General features: G+C 42.7%; 1 protein-coding gene and 1 long non-coding RNA gene across 8 annotated transcripts in view; one reads left to right on the top strand and one right to left on the bottom strand.

Moving 5' to 3' along the window:
* FAT3 (FAT atypical cadherin 3) overlaps positions 1-27,576 on the bottom strand; it is a 555,353-nt gene that overhangs the window by 483,760 nt on the left and 44,017 nt on the right. The gene's annotated exons all lie outside the window — the stretch shown is intronic.
* LOC142490353 (uncharacterized) lies at positions 2,832-21,586 on the top strand. 2 transcript variants are annotated; one of them, XR_012800038.1, is made up of 4 exons: positions 2,832-3,219; positions 13,955-14,475; positions 15,920-15,989; positions 21,055-21,586. It is a non-coding gene; the product is annotated as an uncharacterized LOC142490353 (long non-coding RNA). The 2 variants fall into 2 exon arrangements; XR_012800037.1 differs by lacking the exon at positions 21,055-21,586 and having other exon boundaries at positions 15,920-16,981.

Here is a 27,576-nt window from a genome sequence, read left to right on the forward strand (position 1 = left end):
CCATCTGTGGGTGTTAATGTTTATTATGCTGTGTGCTGAGCCTTGATATATTCGTTTCTGCCGCTTTTATTTAAATTATAAGTGCCGGTGGGAGCGGAGCTCAAGAGTTAGTACTCCATTCTCCTCCACGTCGCGCATGCGCCTCCATTATTTTTAAAGATATTCACCTATCTGACACAAACACGGGGTGTTCCATTCTCTGGTTGTATATATACACATCCATACTCACTTTGATATATTATATCAAGATGACCATTTTACCAAGGAGAAATAGATCAAGACAAGCACGTTTTCTCCCCTACTGTAGGTTCCTTTATTTTGCCTAGTAGCCTACAATGGAGACTGTCACCTTACATAAACTTTGCACCTGGCATTTTCAACAGAATAACACAAGTAATATGAGAATCCACAAATTATCCCAACATTGCATTTTACTAGGATCTTCCACCTGTGTAAAAATAACAGAATTTTCACTTACATGGCACTTTTCATCCTTAGATCTTAAAACACTAGATCTTAACAATATCTTAACAAGATCTTAACAATATATATATGTTATGGTGGGTAAAAAAAGTGACTAAAACCCTCCACAGTAAAGCATAAAGCAACTGTAAATATTCCTGTATATTCATTTGCATGTCTTAGACAGGTCTGCAACCCTGTCTTTTACCATTATCACCCAGAACACAGCACTTCCACTGCAGCAAGGGATTCTGGGAAATGACATGCAAATGAGCACACAGTGCCACCTTTTATCTCATGCTCACATTACATGAGCAACCCTTAGCCAATGCATGCTGCTTTAAACACAGCTTTTAAGCAAGGGCTTGGGAGATGCAAAGTCAGTAAACCCACTCAGGAATATTATACAGGAATATTTACAGTTGCTATATATATATATATATATATATATATATGAACATTTTTTCATATTAAAATAAAATTTTATATATCTATATCAAGAAAAGGATTATCAAAATGTGGCACTTAGAAATAATTACTGTAGGTGATAACTTTCAATAAAGTGTGAATTCTATATAATATAGAGACCAGTATATAAGTGCTTTAAAATGTTTCGACCAGTGTCATACAATGTCACATCTGTGATTGTGATCTTTGTGATAGTGAAAAAAAAATTATAGGCGGGGTTGCAGACCTGTCTAAGACATGCAAATGAGCATACAGTAATATTTCCATTTGCTATATGCTTTGCTGTGGAGGGTTTTTGTCACTTTTTTTTAACCCACCATAACCTAACTTTACCCACCATAACTTAACTGGAAATGGGAAGAAGGCTGTTTCCTTAAAACATCAGACTAGTGATGTACCGAGTACCCGGAATTACCTGGTACCCGGCGGATTTTCAGCTACCCGGAAATTATCCGGACCTGGCAACTGAGAAGTGGGCCCGGCGCTGGGTAATTCCCGGTGCCGGGTAATGTCAGGGTAGCTGTAAAATACATCATTACTTACCTGCTGTCAGCGACGGAAGGCGAGGAAGACCCGTGAGGAAGCCCGCTGCGACATCTAGGCCGGTCAGCAGAGTTCCTGTGGCAGTAGCAGCATCAGCAGTCTGTGTTCAGCCCGCGCGGGAGCTGCAGGACTCCATAGCAGTGTGAGCTGGGGAACCATGTGACCAGAGCAGGAGCAGAAGCGTTCCTATTGGACAGTCGGCTAGACACAGACTGCTGATGCTGCCACCGCCACAGGACCTCTGCTGACCTGCCTAGATGTTGCCGCGGGCTTCCTCAACCCCCAGGTAAGTGTCAACCAGGTAGCTGGGTACCCGGCCGGGTACAATTCACCAAATACTCCGGGTGCCCGTTACCCGGTTTTTAAAAAAATTAGGACCCGGTCCAACACTACATCAGACATATGGTATGTTTGTATTTGCAGATATCTGCGCTCCCCAGCTATCTGGATAACGGAGATATATATATATGTTATAGACTGTCTACCTTGGCTGCTTGCCGTTTGTAACTTTTATAGATGTGGTTTACATGATACGATTTGCAATAGAGAATATATTTTGTTCACAGATTTCATTACACGGCTTCTGAACATGCCAAACTGCCCAGTTTGGCAATGACAACTTCGGAGCTATGAAAATAAACTCCTATGTCTACCTTGGCGAACAACTATCAATGGATGGGAACCTTTCAAATGAAATGAATAGGAGAATGAAGATGGGATGGAACGCATTTGGAAGAAACAAGACAATATTTCAAGGAAATCTTCTACTGTGCCTCAAGAGGAAAGTTTTCGACCAGTGTATCCTGCCTGTGCTCACGTATGGATGTGAAACTTGGACCCTAAATGCGAAGATAATTCAGAATCTTTAGACAACGCAAAGAAGTACGGAGAGATGTTTGCTGGGTATTACCCGTTGACAAGAAAAAGAATGAATAGGTTAAAGACAAACAAAAGTCTGTGACATCATCACAAGGGGGAAGAAATTACAATAGCAGTGGGTTTAAAATATTGTAAGAAGAAATTACCATAGTTAGACTAAGTTGGTACTTGACTGGATTCCAATGGATATGAAAGACTAAGACGACGGTAAAATGGGGAATTAAATCATAGCATTTGTTGGAGAAATATGGAGAAGAGAGGCTTGCAACCACAGTACCTAAAAGATCATGGGGGAAGCCTTCATCCCGCAGTGGATGAGATATATATATACACACACATACATATGTGGCCTGGGTTCCCTGGTTTGGCTTCTACCTCCGCTGCAGCTTGGGAGAAGGGAGGTTGCTTCGGAGTCAGGTGACTAGGCCTGGCCAATGGAGTGTTAGGATTCCCTGCTGAGGCAGTTGATACATTTGGAACTCTGAGGGTTGCTGGCAGTTGGAGCAGGGACGCAGCGACGCAGCTAGGGGAGGTTGTACAGGTGCAGGGGTCTGTGACCCTCTGCACTAGGCCAGAGATCCCCTAGGCCCCAGGTAGGCCCCAACTCATCCAAAGCTTGTGGCTGCTGTAGGGAAGGCCCCTTCAGTTAGGGATCATGCCCTTTTAGTGATTAGCCAGCTTAGGGCCACAGTGGTTTAATTTCAACTAGTGCTGCAGCAGTCTGGGACCAGACTGCCAGAGAGTGAGCGAGCATCATTGTGGAAGTCACTCCAGAGGGAGACATCCCATCCAGCGGATGATATCGTTGGATCGGTGGATCCCCTGCTCCTCGTTGTTAGCGCGCCTGGGTTTGGACACACCTGGCAGGTACCTTTCGCCAAACGTGCACCAACACCGGTATAATAAGTCGCTGATCACGCCTAGAGGTGTGGGCATCTTTTGGGGACACATTGGGTGAAGTGACCAAGGGACACCTCTGGTACTGTGGACACGGTGTGGGAATACACGGTGGTGGTGGGACAACGCCCTGCGCGGTGAGGTATAGCTCTAACCATTAGTATTGCTATTGCCTGTATGTGGTTTATGGTTATTGCTCACAGTAAATTTTATTATTATTATTTTTATAACCTGTGGACTGTTATTAATAGTTCCTGCCCGGGGTTATCCCATTCAATTGGGATCCCGTGCAGGTGGAGGCGCTGCCACTCAGTATATTCGTTACCCCAGGCTCCCAGTAGCGGAGGCTCAGATCCCTGTGAGCCGACAGGTACCGACAGCACTAGTATACCCTTCACATTAGAGGGAAAGCGGGCTACACATATACACACACACACGCGCAACATTTGCAGGATAATATAATTAATCATAACTGCAAATCATGAAGTCAGTGAAAAAGGACGGACAGTCTAAAGTAACAGGATTCCCATATTTTATCAACTGCAAATTTCAGAAAGGTTGTGACCCATTTTTTTATCTAATTAGGATTAGTCCTACTGAATAATGCCATGTCTGAATGTATCACTGCCTCATCCACTTATTACTGAGTTTCAAAACATCTCTCTCTGACTTGTGCACATCATATTTTTCTGCAAACTAATTTAGCTCATTTGTAACCTTTCTATCCATTTGATAATAATGAGGAAGTTATATTTATTTGATATTGAAAAACGTCTTCTTTTTCTCCTGCCACAGGGGTGCGCACTCTTTTTTTTTCTGCGCCCACTTGTGTACCAGCCCCAGCGATCGCGCCCCCACCCCTCCAGTAACCCGGCATCAAATGACGCAGCGGATCACATGACGTGACCCCGTGGCGTCACTTGACGCGCGTTACCAGTCACATCACATGACCCCGCAACGCGACCAGAAGCCGACTTAATACCGGTAAGTTGAGGTTATGGCCCCCGGCATTTAATTTAAATACCTCGGGGAAGAGCACGGGGCTTCTGCAACCGCCGCCCCCCTCCCCCCCAACCCCCAGGAAAAAAAAAAACCTTGCGCCCTTGTCCTACCACACACTACAAAATCTTCCAGAACTTGGGCATCCTAACGTCCAGTTTCCTTACTTTTATATTGCTCAATTAGGGCCCATTCAACAAAGCTCAGTTAAATCAAGGCTCATAACTTGACGTTACCTAAAACAGGAATGGTCATTATTTTACCAGAGGGTAATGCGTATACTCAAAGCTAATTCTATACAATAACAATGGTGTTGTATATATAATTTGCTCAATGTCACGTTATTGTAGTAGTATCCTCCAATGTCACGTTGTTATACCTGTTTTGGCGTTACTCCAATACAGGCCCTGAAATAGATGTTTACCTCAACTTGAGAAAGAGAGGAGAAGGAAATAATACCTGAAATAACGCTGTGTTGTTAGTTAACTCCTGTTAACTATTGCGTTACACCCATCCACACCCTATATTTCATGGTCTCGGAGTAACACTAAGTTTAAGTATTTATTTATTGGAACAGCGAAAGTTTTTTGTAAGCGCACCTTTTTCAGTTGCACGTCTCCTCTGGGGGAGCAGGTCATTGTGCAAATGTAATGGAAGACCCCTATTTAAAATGCTGTGAAGTCGCATTCCCTCTGTTGATGAAGAATTCAGCTCCATTCAAATCTTCTGCAGCACAGACAAAATAACTTCACAGTATATTGAATAGGAGCTTAACTATTGTAAAGTTTGTGTACGTCGCTTGTGCTTTCTGGGAGATAGACCCGCTAGGCCGAGGTGGGGAGTATAGTCTGAAAGCTGAGGACAAGGATTCCGACAGGAACAAGGTAGGGAGTACCAGGAACACAGAAACAGATGGGGTCCGGGGAGCAGGAACACAGGAACAGATGGGGTAAAGGGAGCAGGAAAATATGGGGTACAGGGAGAAGGAACACATGGGGTACAGGGAGCAGGAACACATGAACAGACAGCGTACAGGGAGCAGGAACACATGGGGTACAGGGAGCAGGAACACAGTAACAGACGGGGTGCAGTGAGCAGGCAACACACAGGGTCCAGGAGCACAAGGATAAGACTACCCTGCACAGGCCAGGAGTGAGTGGGAATGACAGACTTATAAAGGGCAAGGACAGGTGAAAACAATTCCACCTCAAAATGAGGCTGACTTCCTGTTTTGGGAACGAGGGCAGGAATTGGCGGTCAGCAAGATGGCCACTTCCTGTAGACAGCCATATTGCTAGAGGCGAAGGGAAATATCCTCAATTTTTAGCCATGTTGATTGAGGTAGTGAAACTCAGACGTCAGACTTTCAGGGATGCACCGGTGCCAAATGGGAGTGGCTGCAATGGCGGATCCTGACAACTATCAACCTTCATGCTTAGGGTTGCCAGGTGACCTCCAAAAATACTATGACACAATGGTTAAAGGTGCAACGCGCTTTCACCCCTGACGAAGCCCGTTGTGTGTGAAACGCATAGGGTTGTAACACAGGCACTTCATTGTAGTGGAGCAGAGCAATACATAGCTTGTCACCCTCTCGAGCGGCAGACGCCAGAGTCGAGAGGAATAAGGGCTGTCGGAGAACAGCAGGACCACTGTTTGAAGCTTGGTGCCAAAAATCGGAGTGGTGGTGTGACAGGGTGAATGAACGTCACCAGCCATATACCTGGCAAACCTATGTTTAGGCTTGCAGTGCGGCAGTGACGAGATTAAGTTTCAGTTGAGAAGGGCTGCTTAATTAGTCTGACCCCAGCTGCATAATCAAGGTGTTTTAAAAACCCCAGGCTGTACACACATGCAAGTTAGCTGGTCAGGAGAAAGGACTGAAATACTGAAGAGATTACTGCTATAAAGTCTGTTTTTCAAAGTACATGTGTGATGAACTGTCTGTGTCCTGCATGCTGAAGAGAAGCTGCCTTGTTTTCTATGCTGAAGAGAAGCTATTTTGTTTTTGTCTGCTGAAGAGAGGCCATTTTGTTTTTGTCTGCTGAAGAGAAGCTATTTTGTTTTGTGTGCTGTATGTTTTTAAGGCTCAATAAAGAAGCCTTATCAAGAGAATCCGGCAACAGGAGGCAAAGACTCGCGAGACTGTTCTAAATTGCTTTTGGGACTCCGTGCAGGACGCTGGGACTGGCTTAGCAGCCGCGCTAACACCCGTGTGGACTGCAAGCGAAATTCGCCGTCACATGCCGGCTTCTGTGCCCACGTTACTCCAAACCAGCCGGTGTTAACTCACATGTAAGTGAGCTATATTATTTTTATATTTGTTACAATACATTTTTCTTATACAAGCTGTACTTTTTTTTCCTTTTTTCTTTTCTTACACACACACACACACACACCTCTGCTCCATGCTGTTTCCTCCTCCCATTGGCCCCACCCCCAGGCTCCTGACTGACTGTATTACACAGCAGCAAAATCAGCATATTGTATAATTATATTGTAAAATCAGCAGACTGTATTACACAGCAGCAAAATATGCCCTGCTCGGCAAAATCACACGGCCCCCAAGGTGGTCAGGTCACTACGTTCAGAGGGGTAATACTGGACATGTATTACCTCTATTTTTTTACTAGGCAGAGTGTACAGATACAGGACAGTCCGGTTCAATACTAGATACCTGGCAACCCTATGTAATGCAGCATGCTCATTTTTAAGGAGTATGGCATTTGTACTCTTAGACATTAACTGCTGCTTTAAGTGTATATGTATGTATATATTTATATATATACACACACACACTTTAAGTTATGGTGGGTGAAAAAGGCGACAAGAAACCTCCACCGTATAGCATATAGCAAATAAGATCACTTGTGAGCACATTCACATGTCTTAGACAGATCTGCAACCCCGCCTTTCGCCTTTATCACCTAACATACAGTGCTTCCACTGCAGCAAGGGATTTTGGGAAACGACATGCAAATGAGCACACGTGTCACCTTTTGCCTGAAACCCATTTTTACATGGAACCCTTATATGCTAATTGTCCCTGTTAACACAGCTTTTAAGCACAGCATAGGATTATATGCAAAGCCAGAGAAACCACTCACAGACATGTTTCAACCTTGATGGGTCTCATCAGTGTGAGCCTTTATCCACCATTGGGCATTTATTTATCTATATAACTGTGAGTGCATATTTTACCATCAACTAGGTGCATTTGTTTGAACATACTACCCTACGATTGTTCTCCTCGTGGTCTTCTCTTCCCTATTTTTTGCCCCTAGGTCACTCTTCTGGTATTCATTTTTGCGGCATCTGTGGAGCCGTGGACCTAAGTGGCAGCAGGTTTAATAGGGAAAGTTAGATTTTAAAGGGTTAAAACCTCTTCATGTGTGTAGTAATGTAGTAGAATTTTTTAATTGGTCTAGATAATTGTTTAAAGTCGCGCTGTTTATTTATTGTATTATATATATATATATATATATATATATATATATGTACAGCTCAACCCCGTTATAACGCGATCTGTTACAACGCGAATCCGCTTATAACGCGATGCAAGTGTGGCTCCCAATTTCCGTATTTATGAATACTTTACAACACGATTATTGGTATCTTAAATACTTTATTGTACAATGCATACAATTGTACATTATTTCTAACGCGATCCGCTTATAGCGCAATGTGATTCTTTGGACCCCAAGCACAGCGTTATAAGGGGGTTGAGCTGTATATGTATATACATATATATACATATACATTTTTCCATATATATATATATATATATATATATATATATATATATATATATATAATATATATTCTCACCGAAAAGCAAAACGTCAATGTAAATAAAACCTGCACTGTTTTTTCATCAAGACGACTGTGCTGGATTCCTGTTTTGTTATACCTATTATTTTCCTTGTGCACCTAGCTGTAACCATTGCTTAGGAGTGCAGGCATTTTTATTTTGTTTCCATATATAACTACAGAGAACACTCAGGCGCTCTAAAGCAGACGGTTTACTAAAGCACTTACATTGAAGGATGCACTTAACTCGTGCAGGAAAACCTGAGATTTTTTCTGTGGTGTATTTATGATTATTTTTTTTCAACAGTGAATAAGGCAGCAGTATCCTATAACCAGAAAATCACTCTTTCCCTCCTTAGTTTTTTTTTTTTCTATTTAAAACCTGTTTTTCCATTAATTACCACTTGACTTGTGTATACTTAATTTTTATAACTGCATCATTATTTTGATCTGCCCCATGAATATTATACACATTTCACAAAGCCACTCAATGATAAATCACAGGTTTAGTTAGTGTGCAGCTAGTCATAACCAGATACTGTACATTGTAGGCAGGATCTATAAATATAAGCTGCAAAGAGAAATCAAGTACAGTAAGATGAAGATGACTGAGCAAGCAGTAAGTTTGTTATATTGATTTATTATTATTGGGGGTGGGGGTTATATTTAACATTTTATTGAGTTTTGATTATATAAAACAAACATTTATATGCAATTTTCAAATGCTGTTATATATAAAAAAAATAAATAGATAACAGTACATTCAGCTTTACATTCCAATTGAGTCCCATTCATTATTCCTATTTATAAAGTTAGGATATTAGCAACAGGAACATAGAATAATTTGTCATTTATAAACAAAACATATTTTGTAGAGATACCATTTGAAAGAACAGCCATTAAATCTTTGTATTTGTTTAAGAACAGGTTCCCATATTCTAAAGTATTTCCACGGTTTCTCTTTGTTTCTCCATACAATCTACAATTTGCCATACTCTGTTATAGCAGGAGTTAATTGATGGGGTCCCAGAGAACTTCCAATTTAAAAAAAAGGGTTTAATTTGGCCGCACGCAACAAAAGGGTAACAAGAGTCTTCATATTATTAGACCACTTATTAGGCAAGTCATTTAAGGGAAAGATTTTTTCATGTGGAATTGTTTCTCCCGTAACTTCCTGTAAGGAATCCTTCATTTGTTTCCAATATATTTGATTAGTGGGGCATTCCCACCATATATAGAAAAGGGAACCTTCGAGTCCACAATTTCCCCAACAAAGATTAGATATATTAGGATAAATCATCGTTGGCCTAGCTGGGGTGCAGTACCACCAAAGAAACACTTTATATTGAACTTCTCTAGTGGTAGCTACAGGGGTGCGCAAACCTTTCCCCGTGCGCACCCCTGCCTGCTCTCCCCGGCATCTCGCGCCCCCCCTCTATCGACCCCGGCGTCAAATGACGCGCGGGGTCATGTGACGTCACGTCTCCATGGTAACATGACCCGCGGCTTCATTTGGCGCCGGGTTACCAGGACGACACGTCGCTGGAAGGGAAGTATATTATAGAGGCCTTGTGCGGTCCCCCGGCATTTAATTTAAATGCCTGGGGGGAGGGTGCGGGACCTCTATAACTGCCGCGGCCCACCCTCCACAGAAAATCTAGCGCCCCCGCTGGGGCGGCGTGCCCCCCAGTTTGCACACCGCTGTGTTGCAGATCTAGTTGAGGTAGTTTAATTGTTCCATATTTTGTCCCATTTTTCTTCATCAATTTCAGAGCCAATATCCTGTTCCCAGGCAAGCTGATATTTATATTTTGTAGTGGATATTGGATTCATTACTAAATTATAAATCCATGATATATTAACTTTTGTTTTGAAATTTTCGGACAAAAAAAAAAATCATCAAAAGGTTTAAGATGCCTACAGATAGTACTCAAACCGCAGTAGTGAACCCAGGGTTTGATTTGCAAATCTGGAAATAGATCCGAGGTGATAACGAGTACTTCTCTCAACGTTTGAAACAAGTGTTTCTCCCCATTTTTATCAAGTAACTGGTACATATATTCTATACTGTTTACTTTGTTCCAATTTTTTAAAAATCGATCATACATTTAGGCAAGAGTGATTGGATTGAAACAAATAGGTGCCATTGGGGAAGGAGAGGTGGTTAGGTTGAGTGATTATACCAAACTTTCTCAAATGTGTGATGTAAGTTCCATTGTAGGTCAGAGAATATTATTTTTAAGTCTATATTTTGCATTGAGTCCTACCAATTGTGCCAAAGGTGTTTACAGTTTGCCTGCTCAATGCTAATCCAACGCTTGTCATCGTGTTGGTGAACCAGTCCCAGATTGTTTTGAGGTGAGCCGTGTAGTAGGCAAAGATACCCAATGCTACATCCAATGTGACAAAATACACAGTTAAATACTTCAAGGTTAGTATGCTCATGAATAAGGCTGTGTCCACGCTGCCGCTGACCGCGCGGTCAGCTCAATCAATTTAAATCCATGAGTGTGCACGTACGCTCATGGGCGCTGGGCGCTTGACGACAGATTAAATTGAGTTTGAGGCGCGCTGAGGGGTTGGTCACATGACCTTCTCAGCCAATCAGCGCCTGTCACTGTTAGGCCACACCCCCCTGCTCGCGCTTACAGAAAACGTTGCCAGACACCCTGGGCTCATGCTTGGAGAGTTGGTGACGTCACCACTCTCAAGCATGAGTGCGGTCAGCGGCATGGGGGACGCAGCCTAAGGGTCATTTAGATAAACCCTTTGGACAAAGCGTTATAAGCCTGCAGCCACATCATGTTGTGTACTAGTATTTATGCAAGTCGGGAACTCCTAATTCTTCTCTATCTATGGGGATAATACCTTTTTTCGTTCCATATAAAATCCAATATCAGTCTTTCAAACTTTTCCACAACAAAAAAGGTGGTCCCTGCTCAGCTGAATTTCTGTCACTTTTCCTATTGTGAGGATTCTGGGAGAAACTCGCCATTCTAGAGCCATGATTAGCCTTGATAAACTAATCGAGGCTACTAGAATGGCACAAGTTTCAGAACCTGCCGGTAAGTGGCTTATGAACGCTTATAGCCTAGGCCCCTATGTCTTTTTTAGGGTATTTGCAAATTGCACTTGGTGGACAATATTGACGCACCTTCCCTTTTTGGGCACAGAAACATTATTTTTGAGCACATACCATTTACATCTTTATGCAAGCAAAGTATATCTCTATGCTCCGAAACAAATTTTTGACGCAACTGGGAAAAGTTGGAGGTTAGTACATCGGTGCACACAAGCATCATTGAAATGGTTTGACATGCACCAATTCTGCACTAAGAAAAGCCATTTCCAACGGTAACGTTTATTCTTGCAATTTTATTGTGTTCTCTCTGAACATAAATAGTTTTTTGGAAAATAAGCACGTACAAGATGTGTTTACAAACAAACAATCAGAACAATTACTACTAAAAGAAGTTGGACGCACAATAAACGTTGCTTTTTTTTTTATATGTGCAGATAACTATGAAAATGTATTGTGCAATCCCCATATTCCTAAGTACAGTAATAGTTTACAATGTTAATGCCTGTGTTTGTCACCCACGTGTGTTTTTCACAGCAAGTAAATTAGCATGAACTTATCCTGCATTAGCAGGTTCCCGGCACACTGCTGTGCAACTGGTATGATGTATTTATTATGTTAAAAAGTCTGAATATCTAAAGTAGAATCGGCATCTACAAGCAAATACATTAGTATGAAATCCTTGCACTGTCTGAAGGCTCTGCAATGCTTTATTCTGTAGCTTCATTCAATCATTAAATAAGTGCAGAGGTACATATTGTAGCAGCATTGTTTGGCAGCAGTACAAATACATTATATTTACAACAATGATGCATATAGTAATTTTTAACATTAAGTCAGGGGTGGACAAAACATAAAATACTTTGGAGGCAGACAGCAACCCGCTGCCCCGCCCCACCTGTCAGCGGCTCTGTGTCACTGTGTGTATGTCAATGTGTATCTATGACACACACACTCTCAGACACCCTCTCTCTGTCTGAAACATGCACACACTTTCTATCAGAGACACGCACACACACTCTCTCTCAGAGACACGCACACACACTCTCTCTCAGAGACACACACTCTCTCTCAGAGATACGCACACACACTCTCTCAGAGATACGCACACACTCTCTCTCAGAGATACGCACACTCTCTCTCGCCTGTGACTCTCTCTCTGCACACACTCATTCTCTCTCTTTCTGACACACACTCACTCTCTCTCTGACAGACACACTCTCTCTGACAGACACACTCTCTCTCTGAGAGTATTTGTCACAGGTGGCTCAATCAGTGGCTCAGTCTTGGACTGATGCCTCGTGCTCTCCTATCTCTCCCCCACTCCCCTCACTGAGCTGCACATCGGTGACTTGACCAGTCCCACCGCACAGGCGCCAGGGGGACATTTTAGGTGCACAGTCAATCAGACACCCGGGATTTCTCCATCCGTGCAATAAACCATAAGAGAGGCATATTAAACATCTTTTAGTATATTACATTGAGCTATTGCACTTATTTTGCCACATTTGTGTTGCTGTTCAATTTGGATAGTTTTTAGTACGGTGGGATAGCGTGAGGAAATGAGTTGGGGTTTACTATACAGGGCAGTGTAGCACGTTCTGGGTGCTGCCCCGTACGGCTTAGCAAAACTAAGCAAATCTGGGCCAATATCTCTTTCTCCTATTTTTATTTTCTTTGCGCCAAAAAATAAATCACAAACCACATCTGAAGTATTGAAAATCTCCCTGGCTAATAGAAAGCGGATACTAAAGTAAGCTTGTTATATGTGAGATATAGTAAAAAGATAACTTGAGGGGGGATTCCCTAAGGTCTGTGGCAGGTTAATGTACCCGATCCGGGGTTAACGCCCATTCAAGTCATTGGCAGTTAATGCCGGAGCCCACTATGGACTTCAGCGAATCACCACTAAAAACGTTTGTTAGTTGTAACACCTGTGAATAAGGTTGCTGCGCAGGCTACAGATGTATCAGGCTCCGCTGGCCTTTCTGGGCCATTATGATGAGATATGTTGTGATATTCTGTGCCAATATTGCCATAGAATCCTACGGAAACCCTGCGATATTCTGCTTTATCATGTGCTACATTGTGTTATCTGGGGAAACAATGTCACTTGCACCATCTGTATGTCTAAGGCCGCGCTTATAGTGCTGGCGACGCAACCTATGACGTCACCCGTTGCCACCGGCGAAAGTTGTAATTTGACTTTTAGCGATGTCGCTGGCGTCAAGGCCAGTGACGTCACTAAAAGGGGCGGGCCACGCAATTTGATTGGTTTAGAGAGAGTCACGTGGCGACTGTCTCTAAAAAATGTAATTTATCCGGCTTCCAAATTTTCAGTCGCTCCGAGGCAATTGATGTGTTTTGGAGTGACGTCGCATCGCCAGGCACTATAAGCGCAGCCTAACGCAGCCTTTTAACAGCACACAAGCTTCCAAAAAATGTACTGCATTTCTGTTGATCACGTACAGTACAAGATGTCGGCCTTCATTTCTTCAAGATATTACCACCCATATTTTAGCATCACTGGTGCAGTTGGTAAATTTATGAAAATCAATGGCCCAAAATTGTCGCAAAACAAACACAAACTTACACAGACGTGGTCACGAGGTGTAACATTGTTATTACAGCAAGTTATCTTCCCCTTTCACAGAAGTGGTCATCTTAAAGTTGATAGAGCACAAATGAAGCATTTATTAATAATGAACAGACAAAATCAAAAAGGTTGTTAAAAAGGCTAGAGCATTATTAGCACAATAAAGTGAACATATTGGAAAGCATAACAAAATCTTTCCTTTTTGCCTTTCTCCAATACAGCATATGATTATCCAGTCAGATTTCAAAGAAAAAGGAATTGTACAGGTTCTTTTCATCTAAAGAAAAAACACCCACACAGCCGACTTAATTACCCTAAGAAAAACTAGCTGACAGACACCATTTTAGAAGCAGAAAATCAATATAAGGTTACGGATTGTTAAAACACCACGAACGTTATTGCCACTGAATGCAAATGATCGTCTACATTACGATTGGATTTTTGAAGTGACCCATCAGCCTTTGTAATTGCTGCAAATTGCTTCAGAAAAGATTATTTTTATTAAAAATACTTTTAGCATAATCAATACACACCGCATATCTCAGCTGATGAAGCTGTATTTTGTAAGCAGTTTTTACTTGCTTCTGGGTTCTCTGATGCCCTGTTACTCAAAGCACTTTCTTATTTAACACATGCACTTCTCGAATGGCCTCAAAAGCCCGGCCAGAAAGTGACTGCAGTTTCTGTGAGCGTTGCTATTCACACGCACCTCAGGACATCGGTGAAGAGATTAACAGCAACGGTGGGTGAATTTATTCATACATGGATTCATCCTGATAAGGCAAATATATCTTTGTTAATAGTTTGTACGCAAAGTACTGTAGCAATTGATGGCAACGTATGTAATGCAAGTACTGAAATGACGTGTTGATACATTATGCCAGGGGGCGCGCAAACTTGTTTTGCTGACCCCTCTCCCCCCACCTGCCTCCTGTCCTGTTATGCCCCCCCCCCCTCCCTCGTTACCTCGCCCGGTGTCAAATAATGTGGCATTGCCATGGACTCGAATCCTGCCACCGGCAGAGTGAAGGTAAGTTTAGAGTTGCAGAGGCCTCACGCGATACCCCGGCAAATTTAAATGCCTTGGGGAAGAGTGCGGGGCCTCTGTAACCACGGCGCCCCACCAGAAAAATCTCGCGCCCCCCCCCCCCCCCTCATTTTGGACACTGCTACATTATGCAATAGATCAGGGGTGGGAAACTTCAGTCCTCAAGAGCCACCACCAGGTCAGGTTTTCAAGAAATCCCTGCTTCAGCACAGGTGGCTCAATCTTCAACTGAGCATTCTGCGACTGAGCCACTGATACGGAAGCAGGGATATCCTGAAAACCTGACCTGTTGGAGGCCGTTGAGAGCTGGAATTGCCCACCCCTGCTATAGATTCATTTTAGACTGTGATAACTTTTATGGAACCAATATGAAAGTTCTTCACAGATGAAGTTAAAGTGTGCAGAGCTTTAGAAACCCCACAGCTTTCTTCATGTACTGTATACGCCATAATTTAATCTTTGATTGTTAAAGAACTAAAAGGTACACCCTCTTCTTGCTACCTACTACACCTCAGGACCAATACAACCAGTAGAACTGTGAAATACATAAATATTCTGAAATAAATCTACAGACATTTTATTTGGCCAGATTTTCCATAAAATGTGAATGGGTGGCAGGAGATGAATAACCTCACTGGGTAAACTAAAAATGAAAGATCTCAGGATGAATGAGTTAGATCTGACTCACGATCAATTGTGTGGCCATCTTTAGACAAGTTGTACGAATCTCTTGCACTTTTTGCAAAGCATTTTCAATTGTCACATTTTGGCGAAAGATTTCTTTGCTCTGGCAATCACAGAAAGTCGCCATATACATATGTGAAAGATAGCTTCGTTGTCCGTATTTAAAGGACCATATAAGCGGTGCCGTTCTCTGCAGTGAAATTCTAGCAAATTTGAAAACTGTAGCGATTTTGCTGCCAAATTTCTAATGTGTTTAAAGTTGACAATGCTTGGCTGAATATGTGCTGATTTAGACGATTGCAAGATTTTTGGGAGAAAACTACATAGAATCAGATATACATACCTTGATTAAGCAGATAAAAGGTTGATACATTTACAGTATGTATTTTTTATCAATGTTTTCATCTTTATTATTTTAAGTCCATAATCTGATTACTGTCTCCCTATGATACAGAATTGGCCAAGTAAGAATGCTTTTAGCATGGAAGCTAAACCCACCATACTGGAACCATACCCACATTTTAGTAAGTAAGCTTCAAGATGGTTCAACATCAAGACAAAACCATTTGCTTAGTATATGCTGGCTCAATCATGAAGTGGATGCTGTGAGCATTATTATAGAGGTGTCCATTTTATGGAGAAACCAAAGCTAAATATAAGGGTGATGGGAGGGGGTAACCAGGCTATATAATAAAGGTCAAGCTCGTTTGGTTACCCCTGCTCCGTGTATAAGGGTCCAAGAGAGTTAGCTCTTGGGCCCGGTAACATTGTATTACTGCATTATACTGTCTGTAATAAAACCATTTTTGTGTTTTCCCCTTTCCGGGCATGCAATCAAACAGGGATTGCTAGTGTATGAGTTTCAAGGTTTTTTTTGCAGAGGAACCGTTGACAGAATGTGCCTAGGAGGTTGGGGTCCAGAGTTACCGTTCCCCAATAAATGTACCTGCCTGATGCTCGGATACATGTAGGCACATTGTCCCAGCAATCCGGTCTGCTTCTACTTTATGAATGAAGCAGAGAATACTATAAGAAGCGTGAGCCAATCAGATTGTGTGTTCCCCTTGAATCATAGCCGAAAGAGCGCGGGCAGGCTTTTCAAAGATGCTTTGTTTGTAATAGCAAAGCAACCGGCTTCGACTTCAAGCCTGAAAAGCCTGCTCGCCAGAGACTAAGTCCAGCATTTTGCGCCCAAATTCTCAGAATTGAATGTAGCGGGCACGGCTGGGATTTTATGCCGATTTGAGTTCAAGGAGATTTGGGCTGACTCACGGTCAGGAGGGACCAAGTTCTGAGCAGAGATCGTAGCGGTGGCGTATGGAACTTTATGCCGATTTGGGTTCCAGGAAATTCCGTGCCAGGTCCCAGTCAGGGTAAAACTCTCCCATAGAGTTAAAACCAGAGACAGAACATGAAACACAGACAGAGCACAGTGCTACATCCAAAGACACAAATACACAGTACAGTGCCTATATATATATGGAGGGGCTCAAGGGCTTACAACACTTTGGCCAAAGAGTTAAACTAAAAGATCATTTTATTCAAAAGATATATATATATATATATATATATATATATATATATATATATATATATATATCTTTTGAATAAAATGATCTTTTAGTTTAACTCTTTGGCCAAAGTGTTGTAAGCCCTTGAGCCCCTCCAAGGCAGACCACGTCTCAAGGGTCCTAACAATAATATAAATTCTTAATAACCTGTACATTACCAGGAAGAATGATTTATAATAAATCTGTCAAAATTAGTTGCATAGTTCTAAGTCTGATTGAAGCTCTTATTAACCTGTATAATACCAGGAAAAGCACTCTATATTAGATTTGTCGCAATCAAACTGCACGCAAGTTCCCATGAGTGTGGAATGTGGAATGGAGTAAGCTTTAACCATTTAAAAGTGGGAGGGGTTGAGCTTCAAACTAGGGAAGGAGGAACCACCCTCCAAATCAGCCAGGACCAGCTGAACAAGAATTACAAAACATACAGGACCCCTATAAGTAAAAGTGGGAGGGCGTGAGCTTCAAACTAGGGAAGGAGGAGCCACCCTCCAAATCAGCCAGGACCAGCTGAACAAGAATTACAAAACATACACCTGTATGTTCACCCATAGAGTTCCCTGCACCTAGGAAAGTCTAGTTTTTGACCCTAGACCCACAGTAAGTGTGTCTTTTCGGCTGTATTTTGTGTTTCAATGTGTGTAAGCGGATTTATGCCAAATAAATTACAATTTATTTCCCTACCTTGTTTTGCTCAATGAATGATCCTGTTAAAAATTTGTAAATAACCTGGTCTCCCGTGACAATAAGCACTTATGTGAAGAGAAAAATAGCAGAAATGATAAACACACTGTATGTTCTTAGCCGGTATTTTTTACATTGTATTGGTTTATGCACAAGAAGTGAAAGGTAATAAAGCATCCATTATTACATCAGAATGGAAATTGACCAACAAGCATGTTCAAGATGCACAATTTAAGCACCACACAATGCCACCTCCCATCTTCATTGCCAATATTTTCCACAGTACCGTGCAGTGCGATTTGATGGGAGATCATAACACAAAATATCGCCACATTTATACATACCAAGCAATCCGTTTCAGCAAAATTCAAAAGCACCCTTACAAAATGAGGCCTCTTTTTTAAAGAAGATTGCATGTTTTTAGGCAAGTAGCACAAAAATGTCCTATTTCAAATTTAGAAATGCAAACTTTTCCAGTGAGACTAAAGCAAATCTATCTTCTGGCATCTGATCTCTGTTGGAGAGGCTGTGGACAAAATGGGGACATAGCATACCTCTGGTGGTCATGTCCAGAAATTAAGAAATCTTGGGACATGGTTTACCTATCGATCCACTGACCTTCCTACTGGCTAAGCCAATGAAAGAAATTGACCGCTCCGTAAGGAAATTAAGCTCCTTTATTCTCACAGCGGCGAGGTGTGAGGTAGCGGCCTCCTGGAAGAAAGTATCTACCCCCTCCACAAAGGAATGCTAAAAAAAAGAATAAACGAGGTGATGCTTATGGAAAAAGTAACTGCGCTTCTTAAGCAAAACACAACAGCTTTCTATAAAATCTGGGAACCATGGATAACTTCATAGAACAAGTCTAATTCGCCAAGGTATAGCCCAGAAGATTGAACGCCGGGAAAAGGAAGCCTGTGACAATCAGTGCTTAGTAAGAGTCCGCCCAAGGTGACACTTAGTGACCAGGGTAGACACCCTCCCCCCCCACCTCCTCCCCCTCTTTCTCCCCCCTCTTCCTATTTCCCTGGCCTCTCATTTTTCGGAAGGCCACCACCTTTTGGCAACAGGTTTTGCCACTCTTCTCCTCCAAAAAATACAAAAATGTTTCTGTATTAGGCTGTGTATATTGACCCCTGTATGTATATTTTATATCTGCCTCATAAAAATATTTGAAAAAAAAAAAAAAATGCAAACTTTTGTGAAATATTATGCCCAGTGCATAATGTGGTGTATGCGGATTGATGACTAGGACATAATAGAAAAACCACCATACTATCGTTGCCAAAAACTGACTCATTGATTATATGGGAGATGTTAATTTAAAACTGACTTTGGGATTTTGTTACCCATTGATTTCACATGAATATAGCATTTGTGGATAACTCAATAATGTCTGTTGGGGGGCGGGGGGGGAGGGAGACCATTCATTAAACCTGCTGTACAGTAGTTACAAACATAACCACACATTGTTGGCTTAAAAATAACAACATTCCCCTTTAAAACGGATTCCTAAAAATGTTGAATTACAGGTAAACCCCGTTATAACGCGGTCCTCGGGGTCCACCCCGAGACCACCGCGTTAGTAACGGGGTCGCGCTAATTTAAAAAAAAAAATGGCCACCGCATCAGCGCATATTCACCCCGCGGTCCCGGCTTCCCCGTCACCGCGGGACAGGAGATGAGAGGGGGGATGCCCCTCCGGTCCCGGCTTCTGCTTCCCCGTCACCGCGGGACAGGAGATGAGAGGGGGGATGCCCCTCCGGTCCCGGCTTCTGCTTCCCCTGTCACCGCGGGACAGGAGATGGGAGGGGGGATGCCCCTCCGGTCCCGGCTTCTGCTTCCCCTGTCACCGCGGGACAGGAGATGGGAGGGGGGATGCCCCTCCAGTCCCGGCTTCGGCTTCCCCGTCACCGCGGGACAGGAGATGGGAGGGGGGATGCCCCTCCAGTCCCGGCTTCAGCTTCCCCGTCACCGCGGGACAGGAGATGGGAGGGGGGATGCCCATCCAGTCCCGGCTTCAGCTTCCCCTGTCACCGCGTGACAGGAGATAGGAGGGGGGATGCCCCTCCGGTCCCGGCTTCTGCTTCCCCTGTCACCGCGTGACAGGAGATGGGAGGGGGGATGCCCCTCCGGTCCCGGCTTCGGCTTCCCCGTCACCGCGGGACAGGAGATGGGAGGGGGGATGCCCCTCCGGTCCCGGCTTCTGCTTCCCCTGTCACTGCGTGACAGGAGATGGGAGGGGGGATGCCCCTCCGGTCCCGGCTTCTGCTTCCCCTGTCACCGCGTGACAGGATATGGGAGGGGGGATGCCCCTCCGGTCCCGGCTTCTGCTTCCCCTGTCACCGCGTGACAGGAGATGGGAGGGGGGATGCCCCTCCGGTCCGGCTTCCCCCCCGCCGCAGCACAGGGCCCTCGCCCCTGGCCCCGCCGTAGCGCAGGGTCGTCCTGCCACCCTCCCATGCCCCCCCGCGCTGCACCGGGCCATCCCACCAGCCCCCGCAGCATCGGGGGCCCCCGCAGCCATCATCCCCCTCCACCGCAGCACCACCCCCACCGGCACGCAGCGCCCCCCCCCCCCCCTGCAGCCACATGCCTCACCAATCATCCCCAAGGTAAGGCTGATTTATGTATATGTGTATTGGGAGGGGTGTGTGTGTGTGTGTGTGTGTGCAGTGTGTGTCAGTGTGAGTGCAGTGTGAGGTCAGTGTGAGCAGTGTGAGTGCAGTGTGCAGTGTGTGTCAGTGTGTGCAGTGTGTGCAGTGTGTGCAGTGTGCAAAAAAACGGGAGCCACGGGAAAACCGCGTTATAACCGAATCGCGGTATAACGAGGCGCGTTATAACGGGGTTTACCTGTATTTGCTGGCAGTAAACTGGTGTCATTTTCACAGAGTAGGAAAGCTGTATCCAAAATATACTAATCCCAATTTCTTATTGAGCCACCTGTGCTGAAGCAGGGATATCCTAAACACCTGTCCTTTAGGGGGGGTGGGTGTATTTTGATCATACCCACTGGTATTTTGATCATACGCATTATTATGAACTCTGTTACGTTTCCGCTTTGGAGAATAAACAAACATCAAATTATATTTTCTACTAATTTAGATAAAGAGCCCTCAACAGAAAAGCAGTATATAGTGACCAGGCAAAAAAGAAAAATACCCACCAGAGACATGTCTGCAATATGGCCTTCAAACCTAGAGACACAAAATAATATATGTGTTGGGGACAGGTGCGTTACAAATCTAGATGCAGATGCATTACTAGAAGTCTCTTGAACACTGAAGCATTAATGGCCTTCTGATGGTTGCATATTTTCTTAATCATTTTCCAGCCACGAGCTTCCCAGAACTTTGATTTCCAGCAAGCCTCTCCGTACACACATCCCAAATGTTGCTGCTAACGGCTACTTAGCACTACAGCTCTGCAGCAATGCTTGGATCACCCCCTCAGCATGCATCAATATTCATGTTTGTATTTCTTCGCTGGAGAACGAGGGCTGCTTCTCTCTCACTTGTGCTTTACAATGGTTTTGTTCTTTGCCAAAAAGAGAAATATAATTAGACATTTTGCATTTGTTTACGATATCTGATAGAAAAGTGCCATGGCAACTGGAACTTCATGCGAGTGTCTTTGAAATAAGATGGCAAGGTTGGTTTAAAACTCCTGATAGTAATGAAACTAAGTGGCATGTACATCTCTGCGCAAACAGAAAGTACTGGCCAGCCTGAAATTATGTCATGTGACAAGATGGGAGTGAAATAGCAACATCCGAGGAGATTTGTCGCTGTAATTGGAAAGCCCATTATTAAAATAATGATTTGAGATAAAAAAGTACAAATAAAATGTTGCAGCCATTTAAAATAAAAATGTATGGAAATAGAATATGTAGGGCCCCACTGATATAGCGGGCTCGGTTCCAGGACCCCCCCCCCCTCATCCCTGCCCAATAGCGGAACATAGCTTTTTTTTTGTGCAGAGCGCACAAATGCTATGTTCACCTGCGATTTCCCGTCCCTCCTCCCTCCTACTCCTTCCCAGAATGCAGCATTCTGCTTATGTGCGGAGTCGGCGTTCCCTTCTGCGCATGCGCGGACACTTGAATGCAGTCAGGAAACAGTACCGCGATATTGGTGGAACGCCGAGAAGCGGGACCCTACTGTACATTATTTTATTCTTGTATAGCAAAAACAAACAGTGAGGTACAATGGGAACATGCAATGTAAAATACAGGCAAACTACTCCTTATTTGTGTGGTTAGCAGAGATCGCCTAGAGTCAAACACCCCTATTTTCAGCTCAATGGACCCCCTAGTTCCAGTGAGATACTGAACGGTGAAGTTAACAGGTTTAAATCTCCCTCAGGGAAAACAAAATGGCTGCCCAATCTCAGGACAGACTATTCAAATCCCATTTAAAAAACAGTAACTAATACTGGAAAGTTCAACAGGAACTCAGGAACCTGGGAGGTTCAGCTATGGAGAACCCTTCAGTTCCAATCCTGTCAAGCAAAATTGAGGTTAGTTAGGGTGGATTCCTTCTTGAAAATGCGTTTTAATCAGGGTCATAAACAATGGATAAAACAAAATACCTGCCCTAAAGGATTTACAATCTAATCTGGTATTGTGGTGGGCAGAAAGAGAGGATATTAATAAATGTAAGTGCCTTCTGGAAATAGGATATGTAGGCCAATGTGGAACGGAGACAAAGTGGCATAATTACCAGACTTTGGCAAAAAGCTCAAATGCGTGTTTGAATAGGTGGGTATTCAATGGAAAAATATAGAACAATGTAAACACTGATGGGAAGGGATTTCAAGAGAGGCAGCCAGAGGAAAACATATTAGATATTAGCTGACCCATAAAGGAAAATGGGGGCAAAACAGATGCAGTTTTTACTACAGTGTAATAGGAAAATAAAACAATTACCATTAATAAGACGGAGGGGCTGGGGGGGGGGGGGGTGAATGAAGGGCAAAAAATGACATGGCCAAGAAGGAGGAGAATTTTGTAAAAAGGTGACACCTATAATAGAGAGCCCCTATTGTTCTTTAAAGGAGCAGTCCAAGCGATATCCTACATGTGTTTTTTTTTTTTTTCTAATAAAGCAGTTCTGTAGTATTAGATAATACTTACTACCTTTTTTATTTTCAAATTCAACTCATAATGCCATTTTGTTAAATTAGTTTTAATATACTGAGCATCCTTTGATTTCTATAGCAGGTTTTAGCTCATCTCTCCAGCAGTGCAAGATATTTGCAACATTTCCTGTTCGCGATAATTTGTTGCCAATGTTCCCAGCAGTTTGAGCTGCAAACTGTAACAATAGATAACGCTACCATAGCAATATAAGAATATATTATAGCTGCTGAGTTACACTGATTGAAGGATTGATTGGAAACTGAAAGACAGCTATTTAGCCTCTTCTAACACATAGTAAGCTTATCCTACCTCTTCTAACACAATTTTAATCTTGTCTGTAAAGGTTACATACGCCAATAATCATATCTCTAACTGTCCATGAAATGTCTGTGAATTGAATGTATAACCTCTGTTTATTTAATGTAACCATGTATTATTATCATAACTCTGTGGCCAGGACACACTTGAAAACGAGAGGTAACTCTCAATGTATTTTGTGTATTCCTGGTAAAACATTTTATAAATAAAATACATTTAGTGGACCCGGGGTAGCAGGATTTTGCCGATCGATCATGGGAGAATGAATCAATCGGCAGCTTAGGTAATTAGTTTTCAATAAAAGGTAATCAAATACTGCATATATTAAAAGAACATTTTTTTTATTTTTACAAGCATTTCCAAACCAGCTATCAAAATCTTGCAAAAATACCCTATTAAAACAGATCAGTGCCATTGGTTCATTTTAAACACTAAACACTGTACACATGTTTAAAAAATAGAATGTTGAATTAAATACATTTGGTGATGCAACCCTATTACATCTTATTCTGTTTCATTAATTGTTTTTTCTATACACTGCAAATTCTATTACAGGCAGTCCTCGGTTATCCGACACAATGCGTTACTCAAAATGGCGTTGTAAAGCGAAACGTTGTAAAGCGAAACACGTTTTCCCATAGGAACACTGTTTAAATGAAAGGTTCCGTTCCTGAAGGCATTTTTAACACTAAAATACACCACATATTTTATGCAGGCAATAAGATATGCAGCAAACACATAAATTATATAGTCTATATACTGTATTATATATATATAACATAATAAATAATATATTATATAGTATAATATAATATTATATAGTATAATATTATATATATACGCTCTTACGACGCTTTGCAACGTTGTTTATGTGAATGTGTATATATATACACACATACACAACGTTGCAAAGCGTCGTAAGAGCGTTGGATAAGCCATTTTGGCGTTGTAAAAATGAATATAGTTATGCATTGCATAGCGTTGGATAAGCCATTCGTTGTAAAGCGAAGCGTTGTAAAACGAGGACTGCCTGTATATATCTAGGAATGCGCCCTACAGAATGTGATTGAAAGCTTTCTCAATCTTTGGAATAGACACCTGAGGGGAAAGTTTGAATGTAGGGAGCTCTGTCTGTAAAAGGTAACAATTCTTCCAGCAAATTCTCAAAGTGACTGCAGAGCAACTACTGTAAATGACTTAAGACAGTTCTGGATGCAGATGTCAAGTCTTCTCTGTTTTACCTCACAAAAGGCTTTGGAAGCCTTTGCTTCACATTTTAGAACTGGACGAGGAGGGGACCAGCCAGCTGCTGTTGACAGAAAGTGGATCTCCGTGACAAATAACTGAAATGCCCGGCATTAGATACGAGTCTCTCCACTGCTCACATCTTGGTTTTAAACACATGGCCCTTTTTAATTGTAACTTTTTTTTGTCTACAGTAAATTATATTGGATCACGGACTAGGACAACTGTACCCGTTTTAAGGGTGTAAGAGCTCAACAGAAAAAAAAACATTTTTTTCTTCTTTTTTTTTTGTTTTAAATCCTCCTCAACAGTGACAGATATATTAAATCAAACAGCAGCACACAAAAAATAATAATACCGAAAACCCAGCTGGCTTGCCTCTCTTCCCCTTCCCCCCTCCCCCCATCTATGGTTCCTCTTGGCTGCAGGGGGTGAAGATGACAATGTTAGCTGCTACTGCAAACATTAAGCTCCAGCACGCGCAGTCACATGATCACTCTGTCACTAATGACAAAATGGAAGGGGAGGAGTTTGTTCCGCTTCGGTGGAGCGCAGGACGCAGTCTCCCCTATTAGAACGAGTGGCCATTTTATGGACGTGGCTACGACATCAAGGGGGTCCCTGGAGTGCCAGACCCCATAACTAAGTACCTTTGTCCCAGGCCACCCAGAAATGTTAAACCTTTCTATACCCCGCTAATTCATTTTTGTGTCAAAGCAATAAACAAGGGTTTTGATAGCAAAATAAAAATGATTACATATTTTATTTACAATATCCATTACTTTAATGGGTGGAACACATTCACAAGAACTACATATAATATGAATATAATTTCTTCTGTAGCAGTTCCTCCTGCTCATTTTATTGGGACCCCATTTTACAGGGTGTGAACAAGGGGGGTCCCCCAGAGCCAATACGGCGCATCTTTCAGTTTTGGTGAACCCATGGTTCCTGAGATACTTGGTGACGTTACTGGGTTCAAATCTCCCTCAGGGGAAACAAAATGGCTGCCCAGCTCAGGCCAATAGGAACCTGCAACATCAGCTGTAGCTTATTATTGAATGGCCATTAACATCCGATTTAAAAACCAAGAAGTACTAGTGAGTTCCCCAGTATCTTGGGAATCAGGGGGTCCCTGGAATAGTGAGATTCAGGTCTGGAGGACTCACTGGTTCAATCCTATACAAACAAAAAGCGGAGGTTAGTTAGGGTGGATTTCTCCTTTGATGGGATAATATATATATTATGCTATAAATAATTTGAATAATTTTTAACTGCTATTAAGTTACATTTATGGACTAATGTAAAAAAGAAAATAAATGCACCTTTTTATTAAAAAGCAGATATGTTAGCAATGGCTTGATCCCTGGTAGTGATAGTGGTATGGTTAACATGGCCAATGGCCCATATTTTGTAGGTTGTGCTATTTCATAAGGCACCACAAGGCCCATTCAAGTGTCGCGTCTTATGGCAGAGCATTGCTTAGGTAATATGCCCCCAAATCCTTGATTCGCTTATAGCCTTTTTATTTAAAACACCTTTCTTCAGATTAAAAACCTAGATCATGTTTTTTTTTTCATTAACATGGAGATAAGGTTCATTCATGACAGTTCCCATTCCTTATATTAGACGGTTCTGCGCGGTTTACTACACTGACAGCTCTTACACAGTTAACACAGTTAAACCCGGTTTTGTAAATACTGTATATTATAGGCTAAAGCTGTTACATTCCGGGCATTATTGAAATCCCTGCTCTATGATTGGATAATGCCCGGAATTTTAACCAATCAGTAATGACCCAGGAATTTATGGCACCCTGCCAAGTTTTTCAGCCAATCAGCTTTCAGTTCTCATTCACAAACAGTGAGATGAGCTCTTAGACAGGGGAGGTAATTGGACAGGAGGCACCAGCAAGGCACTGACTCCTCCCCCACCCTGTCTGCAGAGAGCTCCGCACAGGAGCGAGGGGAAAGGTTTGTGTGTCTGTGTGTGTTTTGTGGGTATAAAGGGGGCCAACAGAGTGTTTTATTGTTGTGTGTCTGTCTTCTGTTGGTGTGCTTTGTGGGTGTAGGGTGGCTGCAATGTGTGTCTTCAGTGTGTTTTTTGTGGGTGGAGGAGGTCTGCAGTGTGTGGGTTCACAGAGGGGCTGCAGTGGGTGTAGGGAGTGGGCTGCTGGTGTGATTTTGTGAATATAGAGGTGGCAGGGTCTGTTTTTTTTGGGTTGTGTGTTTCTGCAGTGTGTGTTTTGTGGGTGCAGAGGGGGACGGGGGCTCTACTGTGTGTCTTCAGTGTGTGTTTTGTGGGTGGAGGATGGGTGCCGAGTGTTGTGTGTGTGTCTGCATTTCGTGGGTTTACAGGGGCTGCAGTGGGTGTAGAGGGGGGGGGGGGGGGGTTGCTAGTGTGTGTGTTTTGTGGATGTAGAGGGTGCAGCAGCCAGTTTTGTTGGTGTGTGTCTGCAGTGTGTTTTCTGGGTGTAGAGGGGGGCTGTAGTGTGTGTGTGTGTGTGTGTGTGTGTGTGTGTGTGTGTGTGTGTGTGTGTGTGTGTGTGTGTGTGTGTGTGTGTGTGTGTGTGTCAGTGGGTGGAGGAGGGCTGCAGAGTGTGTTTTGGTATGTGTGTGTTTGTGTGTGTTTGTGTCTGCAGGTTTGTGGGTTTACAGGGGGCTGCAGTGGGTGTTGTGTGAGTGTAGATGGTGGAGGAGGGCTGCAATGTGCTTTTTGGGTGTAGAGGAGGGGGACTGCCGAGTGTGTGTTTGTGTGTGTGTGTGTGTGTATATATATATATATATATATATTATATATATGCTGTGTGTATGTACAATTTCCTTTTAATAAACTAGCAGTAAAAGCAAAAGAATGTAGACAATCATGCTGATAAAAATCAAAACGACTACAAAAGTGTCTATCTTTTTTATTATTATTAAAAAAAAAAAAAAAGCCTACATTTAGTCTACAATAGTAATAATCCCCTCAGAACAGGACATTACTGGCCAATAATGCCCGGCCTGAATTAAAGTCCCTCGGCGAACTCTTCCAGCCAGGGCATTATTGGCCTGTTCTTCAGGGATTATTACTTACAGTAAATATTGTGGAGAGATGGTAATATGAAAGGGATTGCAATTGTGTGACAATAATCTAAAGGTCATCGTTTTTCCT

The sequence above is a fragment of the Ascaphus truei genome, chromosome 3 (assembly GCF_040206685.1).
Source record: "Ascaphus truei isolate aAscTru1 chromosome 3, aAscTru1.hap1, whole genome shotgun sequence".
Lineage (NCBI taxonomy): Eukaryota > Metazoa > Chordata > Amphibia > Anura > Ascaphidae > Ascaphus > Ascaphus truei.